We start from the raw sequence: 13,740 nt of genomic DNA, 5'->3' as shown, positions 1-13,740 counted from the left end.
TTATCATATTGGCAGTGCTATCCCGTTTCCCATTTTCTTCCATTTTTGAACCCTAATCACATAAATAAGATCAATATCAAGATGAATGGCTTCTCAATATTTGTTATTCAATAAAAAAAAAGCTTCAAATGTCATTTCATGTAATGAAAGCGTACAAAATTGGTAGTGAAGGGAAGATAATTGTTGTTACTAGAGAAGGAGTTGTAAGCTCCTAATACATGAAATGACATTTGAAGCTTTTGTTTTTATTGAATATCAAAAATTGAGAAGCCATTCATCTTGATATTAATCTTATAGGGCGCAAAAATGGAAGAAAATGGGAAACAGGATAGCACTGCCAATATGATGAATGTGGACGAGAATTGTATGGACAATGATGTCATCCATAAACAGGAAGTGATGGTTGGTGATCATCTCTCTTATGCAAATGAAGAGCTTATAACTCATTGTCTTGATAAGAAAATGATAGACCAGTACTTTGTCAATCACAATGTTCATGATGTCGACTTCTTCTTGTACAATCCTCAACAACTTTCAGGTACAATGCTCTTTCTCTCTCTCTCTCTCTCTCTCTCTCTCTCTCTCTTTGTTGTGCGGTGGGAATGAGGCTGTTTTCTGGTCAATCCTTTTTTTAATCCTTAATGTTAATCATATGAAAGGTGTTTTTTATAATTTAATTTGTGGGTTCATGATTTCAAACATGATCTACTATCAAGCTTTTACTTTAATTAAATGTGTTTGATGAATAGCTATGTGACGAATCTGAGCAACTTCAGTTATAGATTTCTACACTTTTTTGAGTAACATTTGGAAAGTATTAAGTTCAATTCAAGGAACTTTCCTTGAGAAGAAAAGAATCTAGCAATGGCGGCAAATCAATTTGGAAAAGAAAGTGAATTGGGAATCAATCAATCTTTTAGTTGTACTAGAGTATTTATAGGCCTAGTTTACTACCTAAATATGGTAGCGTAAATGTAACTAGATCTAACCAATTACAACTGACTAAGATCAACTAATTGACCATCTAACATGCTACTACTAACTAACTAACTGTGTACTTAGCTAGCTTAACGGTTATAATGTATTCAGTTCAGTGAACTAGGTGATCCTTTACACCTCTTCAAACTAGGCACAGTGAAAATGTTTTTTCATGCCTAGCCTGGATTAAAAATGTAAATGCTACAAACAACTGAGTTAAGTGCTGGTGTATCTAACACAGACCTATTCGAGTCCTTGACTGAACAAGAGTTTACCTTCTTTGATAAGCCTGATGTTGAATATTCTCAGGCATATGAGAATAAGAAAAAGAGGCCAAGATATGGTTGAAATTAAGAACCATGATAATGTACATTATATTATTCTAGTGGTAATAGTTAGAATTACAGTATTTTAAAAATACAAACTTCTAGTGAAGGAACTAATTTAGGTTTCAGGGACAAATAATTGTGAAGACCTTTATACACAATTATTTCAGTTGTTTTTGAACTTACCATCTTTATTAGATAATCTATGTACTGGTTTTTATTTTTATCTATGTTGTTTTCTACTTCCTTTGTCCATATTAGTTGATCATCTTACTAAAAATAATTGTCCCATATTAGTTGTTCACTTCACTAAATCAATAAAACAATAATTAAAATTTTCTTATATTATCCTTGCAATTAATTCATTTTGAAAGTGTTCACATTTGTTTGTAAAAAAATTGAAAAAGTTTTTTAAGGGTGAATATATAAAATTATCTTCTTATTTATGATTTCTAATATGCTTGTAAAAAGGAAAATCAACAACTAATATGGGACAGAGAGATTATTAAGATTGGTTTTCATCATGTTATTAGAAAGTTTTTAGATTTAGGGATCTCATCCGTTTCAAATGAAACGTAAAGAGGGATTCCCTTTCTCTTGTTTCCAATTAAGTTAGATTAATTTTATATAAAAATAAAAAACATTTGACGTTAATCAGATTAATGAATAGTTCTTTTATATGACATTGTTTTATAAGTTTGCCTTTCATTATAGTCGTTTATTAGGTAAATTTTATGAGAACACTGGAGGTTGGTTCATCTATGATGACAGAGGGGTTAGCCACTATAACTCCACTACAATGGTAAACCTTTTGCATCAATCCAAATGTGACCAAAACAAAAAGCATAGTAAGAGGAGGGCCCTTTTCTTCTTAATTCTGACGAAACTCTATTTCTTGAGCAATGAGGCTACGTTTCCAACCGAGATGCTTAATCTCCATCAGTCCCGCTTCATTATATCCATCTTGTCCTATATCATTGAAAAAGTTTCCCATTTTTAATTCAGTCCACCCATCACCTCTTTTCAAGGTTAGCGTCACTCTAGGTCCTCGTCCTAAAAAACACAAATAACTTTAGCTCGTTGCTCTGGTTCATGGTCACTCTCGGAATAAACAAATCTAGCAGCTGCCTTAGAATTTCTTAGCCCACAAAATCCATCTTCTAATTTGAACACTAGATAAGAAAAACAATAGGTTCTTTTCAACAACATTCAAGTTTCAATGTTGCCTCAGTTATAAAGCCAACAAATCAAATTAAGTTTAGCCACTTAAGAGAATGTACAAGAAAATTTATACTTTCTTAATAATTGTATTTAATAAAGTAATTTCTTTTAAAATTTAGAGTGCATAAAAAGGAACCACAAAAATATAATTAGTGAGAAAGTCTAAATTATTTTTATAGATTTTCTGAAGTGGCTAAACTTAATTGGATATGTTGGCTAGATAACAGATGAAAAGTTGACACTCAAATGTCGTTGAAAAGAACTAGTTATTTACTTGTCTAGTGTTCAATTTGGAAGATGGATTTTATGGCCTTAGAAATTCAAAGGTAGTTGTTATATTGTTTTGATTCCAAAAGTGACTATGAAATAGAGCAACGTGCTAAAGTTGTCCAATTTTCAGGACGAGGACCTAGAGCCACACTAGCTTTGAAAAGTGGTGATGGATGGATTGCTATTCTGAAGTTATCCTAATGTTTTGATCATATAACAAACTACGAGACCTAGTATAGCACCATGTCCCATGAGAAAACTGAGAAGGTTCAGACAATGCAAAAAGAACAACTGTAAAAGCTGCAACCACTGCCACAACATCAGTGCTTATTGGTGCGCGATTACAAAGGATCAGTACTCTTGGCCAATAGCATTGCACTATGCTTTTTCCATCTTATAGTAGTTACTTTGACCTGGGATACAACCTAGCTTTTTCATTGGATGAATTACATGGCAAAATCCATTCTCTCGAAGAAATATTTCTCATATGCAACAAGGGACCTGATCGAGTGATCTTTGGTATTTAGTTGTTATATGAGAATAGGTAACATGGGCAAGAATACAACCAGGAAATTCTATATAAGAACGAAATGGAGTTTAGTCAATTCATTAGTGTTCTTTAAAAGGAAATTATTCCCTCTATTTTATTGTACGTGATGCTATATATTTCCTCATCAGTTCGTCAAAAATTAGTTGACACATTTCTATTTTTGGAGATAATTTAACTTCAAATTTCGTATTTTATCATCAATGGAATGCTTTAATAGCCGTGAAAATCTCTTGACATGTTTATATCCCATGAGTTCCAAATGTTTTTCTTTCTTGAATATTGTGTTTAGTCAAACTAAGATAAGTAAATTGAAACGAAAGGAGTAATTTCCTATATGGACTACGAAAACTTACCTTCTTCACCATTAACACCGAAGTAGGTTAGAGTTATGTAAGGACCAGGGCTGGCTCTTGCATATGAATTTTTAGGCCAATGCCTTAGGCCCCCAATTTTTTGGGAGGGGCCTCAAATTTCTATTAAAAAAAATCATGTTTAATTTTTTCATGAAAAAAATTAATTCATTATAATAAAAAGTGTATATATATATATATTCTTCGCTAACACTCACATTATTTATCATTTTTAACTCCTTCTGTACTCTATTTCTTCAAATCTTTGATAGTTAGAGTAATATTCTGTCAAAAATATGAATCAATTGCCGAAAAGTTTTGAACAAAGTAAATTATAAATATTTTTTTATTTCTTCGTAACTTTTCATATTAAAGTAGGGTATACCAAGTTATCAACTTTTTGAATCAGATTCTATGATTCTAACTCTCATCTTTATTTAAAATTTATCAATTTATTACTTATAGAACTATATTATTGATTCATATAATAATTGTCTCAATAAAATGATATTTTTCAATGTTGAATTGATAAAGTCTTGCTTAAAAATAATAATTAAAAAAAGTATTTGAAAAAATCATTTATAAAAAAAATATTAAGGAATAATTTACATCTAAAAATTTAAAAAAATAAATAAATACAAATAAAATTTATTTAAATTTTAGGCCTCTAATTAAAATTTCGCTTTAGGCCTCGAATTATGTTGAGCCGCCCCTGGTAAGAACGGGGGCAATCTTGCACATACTTTCTCACCTTCCAGGAAAAATTGCTAAATCCTTTACGGCAACCTTAATTTAATTTACGAAGTTTTAATAACATTAGAAACAAAAAGGAAATTTGGAATAGAAAGCAGAGGTAAAACGAAATGTAGTTAGTACCATGTATTATGTTTTTGCTTTCATTAGGAAGAAGCTTATAAAGCGTTCCATTCATAGTAAATTGAGCACCACCAATCCCGTTAGCGACTCTTCCAAGGGTTGCTCCAAAGTAACTTGTAACATTCTGCACAAAGTTACTTTCATTGGTGAAAACAAACAGGGCTATATTTTCTTCAATGTACTTCACATCAATAAGAAATATGGGATTGTTTTATTTGATATTATAGACTAGGGATGTGGTGTTTCTTAGGAAAGAACTACAATTAAATAGTGTCAGATGACTCTAAATTTTGACATGGCACAATCAAAGCAAGAGTGGCTACATGACTTGATGACTTGAAAAAAAAAATCCATATAAACTTTATTTCATAAAATTCAGACATCGACAAAATATTTACTTTCTAACCTGCATATTACTCAAATGGGACAAAGAAAACCTTATATAAAATTTGCGGGAAAAGAAACAAATATGCTCAAAAGAGGACAAATCAAAATTCAAATTAGTGGCAAATGTATCTTTCATATGTAAATCAAATTTTTTTTCAACAGCGTTTTTTTTTTATGGTTTCAGTGTCAACCAAGATTGTAGTCATAAGCCATTTATTGAAATATCAAAGTATTTTACCAAAATTTTAACCATTTAATGATCTTAAAAAATAAACAGTCAAAGAAATACCAAAGTATTTTATCAATATTTTACCCATTTAATAAACTTAAAAAAAAACAGTCAAAGATTACATACCCTTAAACCAATTTTTAAAATTTATGATTTTATCAGGTTACTTCAATAAATGTAGGAACTATTTTTCATATTATTATTTACACCAATTCACATACTTAAAATACACTAAAATATGTACAATATTTTTGTTTATGAGGTTCTAATTATATACCATAGATCGTCAAACTTGTAGTTTTTTACACCACCAATTACACCAAATAATTTACTACTGTAGTCATTTTAATATACGTATGTTCATATGTAAGATAATATAACAACATCATTATGACATTTGGTTGTAATATATACCATCATTTATACCAAGTTTTGTACCAGTTGTAACCAAAGTAAACCAATTTTACAGTAATTGAGTGTTAATTATTGTAGCGTCCAAACTAATATACTAACATCTAATACTTTTCAATTTATTGTTTTAGGTTGGTGTATACTCCAAACATTTGTTTTACTATATACACCATTATNCTTTGGTGTATACCTAGACAACATAAGTCACACAATCAACTCTTGAACTGTTTTTGGTTCTCATTGTTTTGTTCGTTTCAGCCATGAACACGTCTTGGTTTATAAGTGCGTAGAGAACTGGCCTTACTGGATTCTCCTTGAAGCGGCTTACACTTTACACTTACATAGGTGATTTCTAAATGTGTTATCCCGTAGATACACCATTTGATATACCCTGTATCAAACTTAGAAATCATTAAAAAGTCCTAATGCCTTTATCCTTGTTACTGAACATTGTCTTATCATGAGAATGGACCATAAAAATATTTTGACAATGTTGAACAGTCATCAATGACTTTGTTTGATCTCCTTGAACCTAGATCTTGGGATCTCCAGTCTTCTAGGTAGAGTTACTACCACAATGAATTATTCTCGGCCATAGTCCCATTCCCTTTGATAATCTATCAACTCCCTCTCTAGTTAGGCCTTTTATAAGTGGATCCGACACATTATCCTTTGACTTTACATAGTCAATTATGATAATTCCACTAGAGAGTAGTTCTCTACGATATTATGTCTATGTCATATATGACGAGACTTTTCGATATACATCATGCTCCATGCCCTACCTATTGCAAATTAACTCTCATTGTGTACACATACTGGAGCTAAAAGGTTTGGGCCAAAAATCTTTCAAGAATTTTTGGAGTCATTCAACTTCTTTACCGACCTTATCTAGAGTGATAAACTCAGATTTCATAGTTGAGCGAGCGATACATCTCTGTTTGGAAGATTTCCAAAAGACTGCTCCTCCACCAAGAGTAAATACATATCCACTCGTGAATTTTACTTCATTTGACCTGGTGATTCAATTTGCATCACTATATTCTTCCAATACTGTTGAATATTAGTTATAATACAAAGCAATAGTTTTTTAAGTACGTTTTAAATACTCCAAAACTCTTTTCATTGTCATCCAATGAGTTTGATTGAGATTACTCGTGAACCGACTTAATTTATTAATAGCATATGCTATATTTGATCGCGTACACTTCATGATATATATGATATTTCTCAATACTCTAGCACAATCCAATTGTGAGTCACTTTTGCCTACATTCTTTTGAAGTACAAATCTCACATTTATTGGAGTCTTGACAATATTGAAATCCAAATGCTTGAACTTGTCAAGTACATTTTCAATCACATCAGTAACTTCAATGTCTTTCATATCGAAGTTACTTTCTAGCATATGCTTAGTAACATTTATGTTAGAAATGTCTCTTTTGACGATCACAATGTCATCAACATAAAAACAAATAATGACCTTGTGATTTGGAGTTTCTTTAATGTAAAAACATTTATCACATTCATTAATCTTGAATTCATTTGCCAACATAGTTTGGTCAAACTTCGCATGTCATTATTTGGGCGCTTGTTTTTAGTCCACAGAGTGACTTAACAAGTTTACAGACTTTCTTTTCTTTACTAGAACCACAAAGCCCTTGGGTTTTTCTATGTAAATTTCTTCCTCCAAGTTTTCATTTAAAATAAAAATGTTTTCACATCCATTTTGATGAATTTGAAGGCCATATTTCGCAACTAGCGCAATTAACATCTGAATTGATGTAATCCTAATTAGTGCTATTAACTGTCAAACAAGACTTTCTTATTGTCTAAAGCCTATGACAACAAGTCTGTCTTTGTATTTGTCAATAGTTTCATCAACCTTCTTTTCCTTTTGTAGATCCACTTTGAATCCAAAAGTTTATTTCCTCGAGGAAGATCAACCAACTCTCAAGTATGGTTGCTCAAGATTTAATCTATCTTACTATTGACAAGCTTTTCTCAAAGAGAATGAGTCCACAAAGGACATAACTTTTAGAATATATGAGACTCATTTTCAAGAAGAAATGTTACAAAATCAAACTCGTAGGAAGTAATTTGTCCATTGACATTTACTACGCCTCTGAATCTCTTTATTAAGTACATTCTCCTTTGGTTCTTTCCAAGGTCGTTTAGATCCTTCACTTGACTATCCGACAGTTCGGACTTATGAACCATAAATCTACATGCTTTACTATTTGTAGCATATCCAATGAACATACAATCAAAAGTCTTAGGTCCTATTTTGACCCGTTTAGGAATAGTTCCCTCATTTCCATTTCTCATATGAAATAGACTGTATTGGAAATTGTTTGATCACTATCTTTCAAGAGTTATTGCTTGTATAAACTTTAAAGGACGACAAACTAATTCTCTATCAGGATACAACAAAGACTGAACAAACACAACTTTCTATTGCTCCCTTTCTTAACAAACAAACATTTTTAAAAAAAATTATTTGTTACTCCCTTACTAACAAACAAAACTTTTTGTTTCTCTCTTTCTGAACAGACAATTTTTTTTGTTGTTCTCTTTTGCTATATTGATAGCACCCCCCACAAATTTTGTGGTAAAACTGAACTTATAAATAGGACATTCAACATTTCCTTCAAAGTTCGGTTTTTTTCCTGTCAACAATTTCATTAGATTGAGGTGAGAATGTGCAGTAATTTGATGGATGATTCCATTTTCCAAATATATTTCTGCAAAAGAAGATTCATATTCTCTACATCTACCACTTCTAATCATGACAATCTTTTTATCCAATTGATTTTCAACTTCAGTTTTATATTGCCAATATGTTTCTATTGCTTCATCCTTACCATTCAATAAATAAACATAACAATATCTAGTGCAATTGTCAATAAGGGCAATATGACGCAAATGTTTATTTTATAACACAAACATAACATATCACTTTTCACCAACGTTCATGTCTATAAAAAAAAAATTTAATAGACATATCTTTTCATGAAAAATCACAATATTTTAAAGTGAAACTTTTCATCAAAGACTACAATTCTTTTCAATGAGTAATATAATTTTGTGGTATCATACTAGTCATATCATATACTAGTAAAGAGAGACTCAACGACCACAATATCAAATATACTCCAAGAATTTTGTGGGTCTAACATAATACAAGATTGCCATTAAATTTCATATCTTGTACTTTCAAATTTAAATTCGATAGTAAGTCTAACTTTGTCTTTATCACAAGTAAAGAACCCCCCACATTTTAAATATTTTCTCAAAAATATTTTTCAAGTATTTCAAATTATTTTCCACATATCTTTTCCCATGGTTACACATTGGCAACACGAAGCCTTCTTTTGGAGATTTAATCCATATAAACACCCATTGCAGGCACAAAAATCACTAATTTTATGTCACTGGTGTTTTTTTTTTCCTTTTTGTCACAACTAGACAAATCACTTAGTATTTAGAATACTAATAATAAAGATTCAATCTTTATACAACTTGTTTCTAGTTTAACGATGAAGTTTTTATATTCTTCTAATCGTTAACCGAATGAACCTTGAATTCTGATGATGTTTTAATATTCTTCGAATCAGTTGCACATTCAGACAGAGTAGTAAACCAAAAAGGTTTTAATCTCCAGAAACCTCAAATACAACACTGTTTCGAGCTAATGATGAAGATTTTATTTTTATTCAATCATTTAGCCTTAATATTCCTGACGAAGATTTTGTACTCTTCAAGTCAAAATATTCATTCAAACAGAGTATTTAACAAATTGGTGAAGTTTCTATATTCTTCAAACCAATGCACAATCTGATTTGTTCGTGAAGTTCTTATATTCTTCAAATCAAATGAGAAAAAAAAAATTCTCCAAAAGTCAAACACAATCAAATTTCACATGGAGTAGAAAACTACAAAAGTTTTATTTTTCCTCCTCTAAACAGAATACATATTAATAATAATAAAGATATATTCTGAGATCATCACATAATGATCATCTATCCTTACATTTATGAAATAAATTTCATAACTTATAAAGGATAGAAAAAGAAAATAATAATCAATAAAAATAAAGATAGAACCTAATTTTTACTCTCATTGAATCATATTCTATTTGTCAGCAATAATTCCATGCAAGTCACTTTTCTTGCTAATTTTTTTTTCTTTTCTAGTTTCCATCATATTCCTATTTTCCTCAAGAAGACATTTAATTTCAACAAGAAACTAAACTCATGTTCAAATATTGTTAGGAGACAACATTTATTCATTTACTTCTTCTCATAGTTATATAAAACCAAGAATATAGGGAAAAAATTAAAGTGCTCATCTTAGCCTTTATGCACAAAATAATTTTTCTCATTGAAAAGAAAACTGAAGGGGTGCAATGCTTGAATGCACTTGGAAAGAAAATAAAAATAATCTTACCCATCCAAGGAAAACTTACTACAAAAAATATATTCTAACATATTAAAGCAGTACTAATTCATCCCAAATCTCTTTTATCATATGATAAAATAATTCTCTTTTTCTTCTTTTTCTTTCCCCATAAAAAGAACACAGAAAATAGAAGTAATTTCCTTACCACAGAAAATACCAACATTAAATTTCTTAAGCTTGTTATCTCCTGTATTCAGATTAGCAAACCAGAAATAATAAAAGATGAAAAGAAAAACACAAAGAACTATCCGAGTCCACAGAACCCACTGTGTGTCCTTAAGAAATTTAATCCCCTCAAGTACCCGAGGTTGCAGATTAATTCCTCCCAAGATAAAACTGATTAACCATTAAAGAAGTAGCGGTACCTCAAACTTTGATAATTTCAACGAACTCAAAATGACAGCAACGAATCACACACACAGACACGATCGATCAATTTGGTTTTGTAAGAAATGTATGCAAAAGAAGGGAAGAATTCGATACCGAAAAATGAGAGAAAACCTCTCTATTTATAGCCAACAAAGGGTAAAGGTCACAACCATTTGGAAAGAAGACAACCTCTCAGAAAGAAGACAACATTTCAGAAAGGTCACAACACTTTGGAAAAGGCATAACCTTTCAAACGGTCACAATCCTTTAGATAAGACACAACCTTTCATAAAGTTCACAACCCTTCGGCATAGTCACAACTCTTCAGGAGAGTCACAACCCTTCATTTCCTGTTCACACCTTTAAAACCCAACACTATTAGTGCTCCATGTTAAAAGACAAGGATTAATTTGAATCATATCTCAAAGATAAGGGACAATTGATCCTTTACTCAATGATAGCTATATATATATGGCCTATTAATTTCCAGTGCGTGAAGTAAAAACTTTTAAAAATTGCATTATGAAATTTTAGTAGCTCAATTGGTTGGTTACTTTCACTTTCACTTTGATGGTGAGGTTCGACTCCCCACCTTATAATACCTTCCCCAATTTCTCAATGCCATTGACTTATGAGACTCAAAAGTAGAATTTGATCAAATAGAAGAAAAATCTTAGAAAACGGAAAATCAAAATAGGCACATTAGAAAAAACAGCAACTTACCTAGTGGAATCTCACAAGTGGTGTCTGAGGAAGGTAGAGTGTATGGAGACCTTACCATTACCTCGTGCAATAGAGAGAGATGAACAACAGAAGCCACATGCAGTCTAGCAAAAAAGGAAGTCCCTTAGAAATTGTATCACCACTCAAAATCTTTGGGGAAAATACAATAATTAGAATCACATAAATATGATCCCTAATAGGGTATCCAAGTAAACTAATGTCAATATCTTACCTTGGAAAATTAATACACAGTGTTAAGTGAGCTCAATATTTCAAAGACTTGGTAAATGGGAAAGGGTTATTGAATTCTGATCAAACACTTTTCACATACTCTCTTACAAGTGAATATGTTAGAAGTTCAATACTAATCAAGATTTTTTTGAAGGCTTTTGTTGAAGGGACAATAAAGATGGGTGATACGCAGTCTGGACCACCTTGTGAGAATAGAGGTGATTGCAAGATGACTAATATGCACCAATAGTGTTGAAGTCTTGTTTGAGACTCCAAATAGAAAAGAGTAAAAGTAAAGAGTAAAAGTCTCTTTGTTTTTTTATTGCAAAAATGTAACACAAAAAAAACTACATCAATTCTCACTTAATACTACCCTTATAATAAAACAACAAAGAGACATTTAGTCTTTTCAGTTTAAAGTCTCAAACAAGGTTTCAACACGTGGTCGGTGTCAATTAGCCACCTTGCAATCGCGTCTATCTCACCAGGTTATCTAGAATGCAAATCACCCATATTTATCTTCCTTAAAAAAAGCCTTGAATTTTTTTTTCTTAATTTACATTTAGCTCTCCAACATATTCACTTGTAAGAGAGTTAGTGAAATGTGTTTGATCAGAATTCAAGAATCCTTTCTCATTCATCAAGTCTTTGAATATTAATTGTCAAATATTGAGTTATCAATAGAAAGACAATGAAACTTCAAACATTTCCTCCTATGTTAGTTTTATCTATTTTTAGTGTATGAAACTTTTTTCATCTGTAAATTTTCCAAATTTATTTAGCAATGGCTTAAATGGGTAACAAATTAAAAATTTGTCGAAATTGGATGTCGGATCAACAATTAAGAAGGAATGAATAGAAAGTAATGAAATTGAGGAAGTAACTAGACTGATAAAAGATTCACTCTTGACACAAAACACATATCATGCATTTTTTGGTTTGATAATTTCCTATTCAAGAAACTTTATTGAGTCCCATGAAGGGGAACTTTCAGACTTTCCCAAAGGTATGCACATGTTTTGGCCAAGAAATGTATTAATGTTGTCGTATTTAGTAACTATGAGTTAAGTCACAATTATGCTCCAATTCTACTAAACAAGGATTATAACCTAAGCCCTCAATTTCAAAAGATCTATAGCCGAAGCTAATTGTAAATCTTGAACCATAGATTACAATTGTCAACATCACTTCCGGACCTAAACTTAATTTTAAGCAACAAACAGATCTATAAAACTTGTTATATATGAAATGTAAGTAATCTCATTAATATTACCGACTTAGAATACCAAGAATTAATTAGAAGAATACTTGATTTCGCTTAGCTCCAATCTCTTGCAAGAATGAACATGCTAAAGCTTCCTTTCCTTCTATGTTAGGAGACAATTTCAGATGAGGAGTGAAGATGTGACCAAACCACATATTTTCAGGTTTAAAACCCTTGACCTAGTGGGCTTCCATCACAAGCTTATATTCATATGTTAACACATAACTTTCAGTATCGTGAAGCCCACATCACCATAAAATGATTTAGGCTCAACAAGAAATCCAACAAATTAGCTGAGAAAATAGGATTAATTACAAAAATCAACCTTTTAGTTTACTTATTACCATTATTCCCTATAAGTTTTACAAATCTCCAAAATCCTTCATTTCATGCATCAGATTAGTGTATCTCGTGTATCAGATTAATGTATCAGCACATCAGATTAGTGTATCTCGCGCATCAGATTAATGTATCATATATAAAGTGTACATCAGATTAGTGTATCATGTATAAAATGTAATGTATCTTACTTAACGATTAATGTATCTCGCGCATCAGATTAATGTATCAGCGCTTATATTATTGTATCCTTTTGAGGGATTTCTGTAATTATAAACTTTTAAGAGATATATTGTAATTTTGTCTTAAAAGTATGTGATTTCTGTAATTTGCCCAAAATAATATCCACCAAATATATTTATTTAGCCCATTTAATTGAGTTGAATTAAATAATTGGGTTAATGTTAAACCCCCATACAAAATAACTTTCAACATTCTTCCATTCTTCCATTCGGAAAACATTAAGTTATATTTTCAACATTTTAATTCGCATTTTTTTTTTAATATGGCTCTTAGGGAAAACAACAAGTTTTTAACTGTGGCATCAAATTTGAGAAACCACAGTAGTGGAACATCACTTTGAACATGATCAAGTCAAACAGAATCATTAATGTTGAATCATCATAGTAGTACTTGCATTAATTAATGACATGACCAATTCATGGCAACAAATGGGGAAAAGGCATAAATTGCCTCCTAAACTTGTCACAAAAAGTCAGTTACACGCTTAAACTATTGTGATGACATATTACACA

The 13,740-nt window shown here is 31.0% G+C and overlaps 1 long non-coding RNA gene across 1 annotated transcript; it reads right to left on the bottom strand.

Moving 5' to 3' along the window:
* Positions 1-4,423: 4,423 nt before the first annotated feature.
* Positions 4,424-12,771, bottom strand: LOC125855582 (uncharacterized). Its single transcript, XR_007445502.1, has 4 exons — positions 12,656-12,771; positions 11,207-11,255; positions 4,572-4,695; positions 4,424-4,481 (listed from the first exon to the last, which is right to left on the bottom strand). It is a non-coding gene; the product is annotated as an uncharacterized LOC125855582 (long non-coding RNA).
* Between the last annotated feature and the right edge of the window lie 969 nt (positions 12,772-13,740).

This window comes from Solanum stenotomum, chromosome 2 (assembly GCF_019186545.1).
Source record: "Solanum stenotomum isolate F172 chromosome 2, ASM1918654v1, whole genome shotgun sequence".
Taxonomy (NCBI): Eukaryota; Viridiplantae; Streptophyta; class Magnoliopsida; order Solanales; family Solanaceae; genus Solanum; species Solanum stenotomum.
This window is presented reverse-complemented; position numbering and strand designations above follow the sequence as displayed.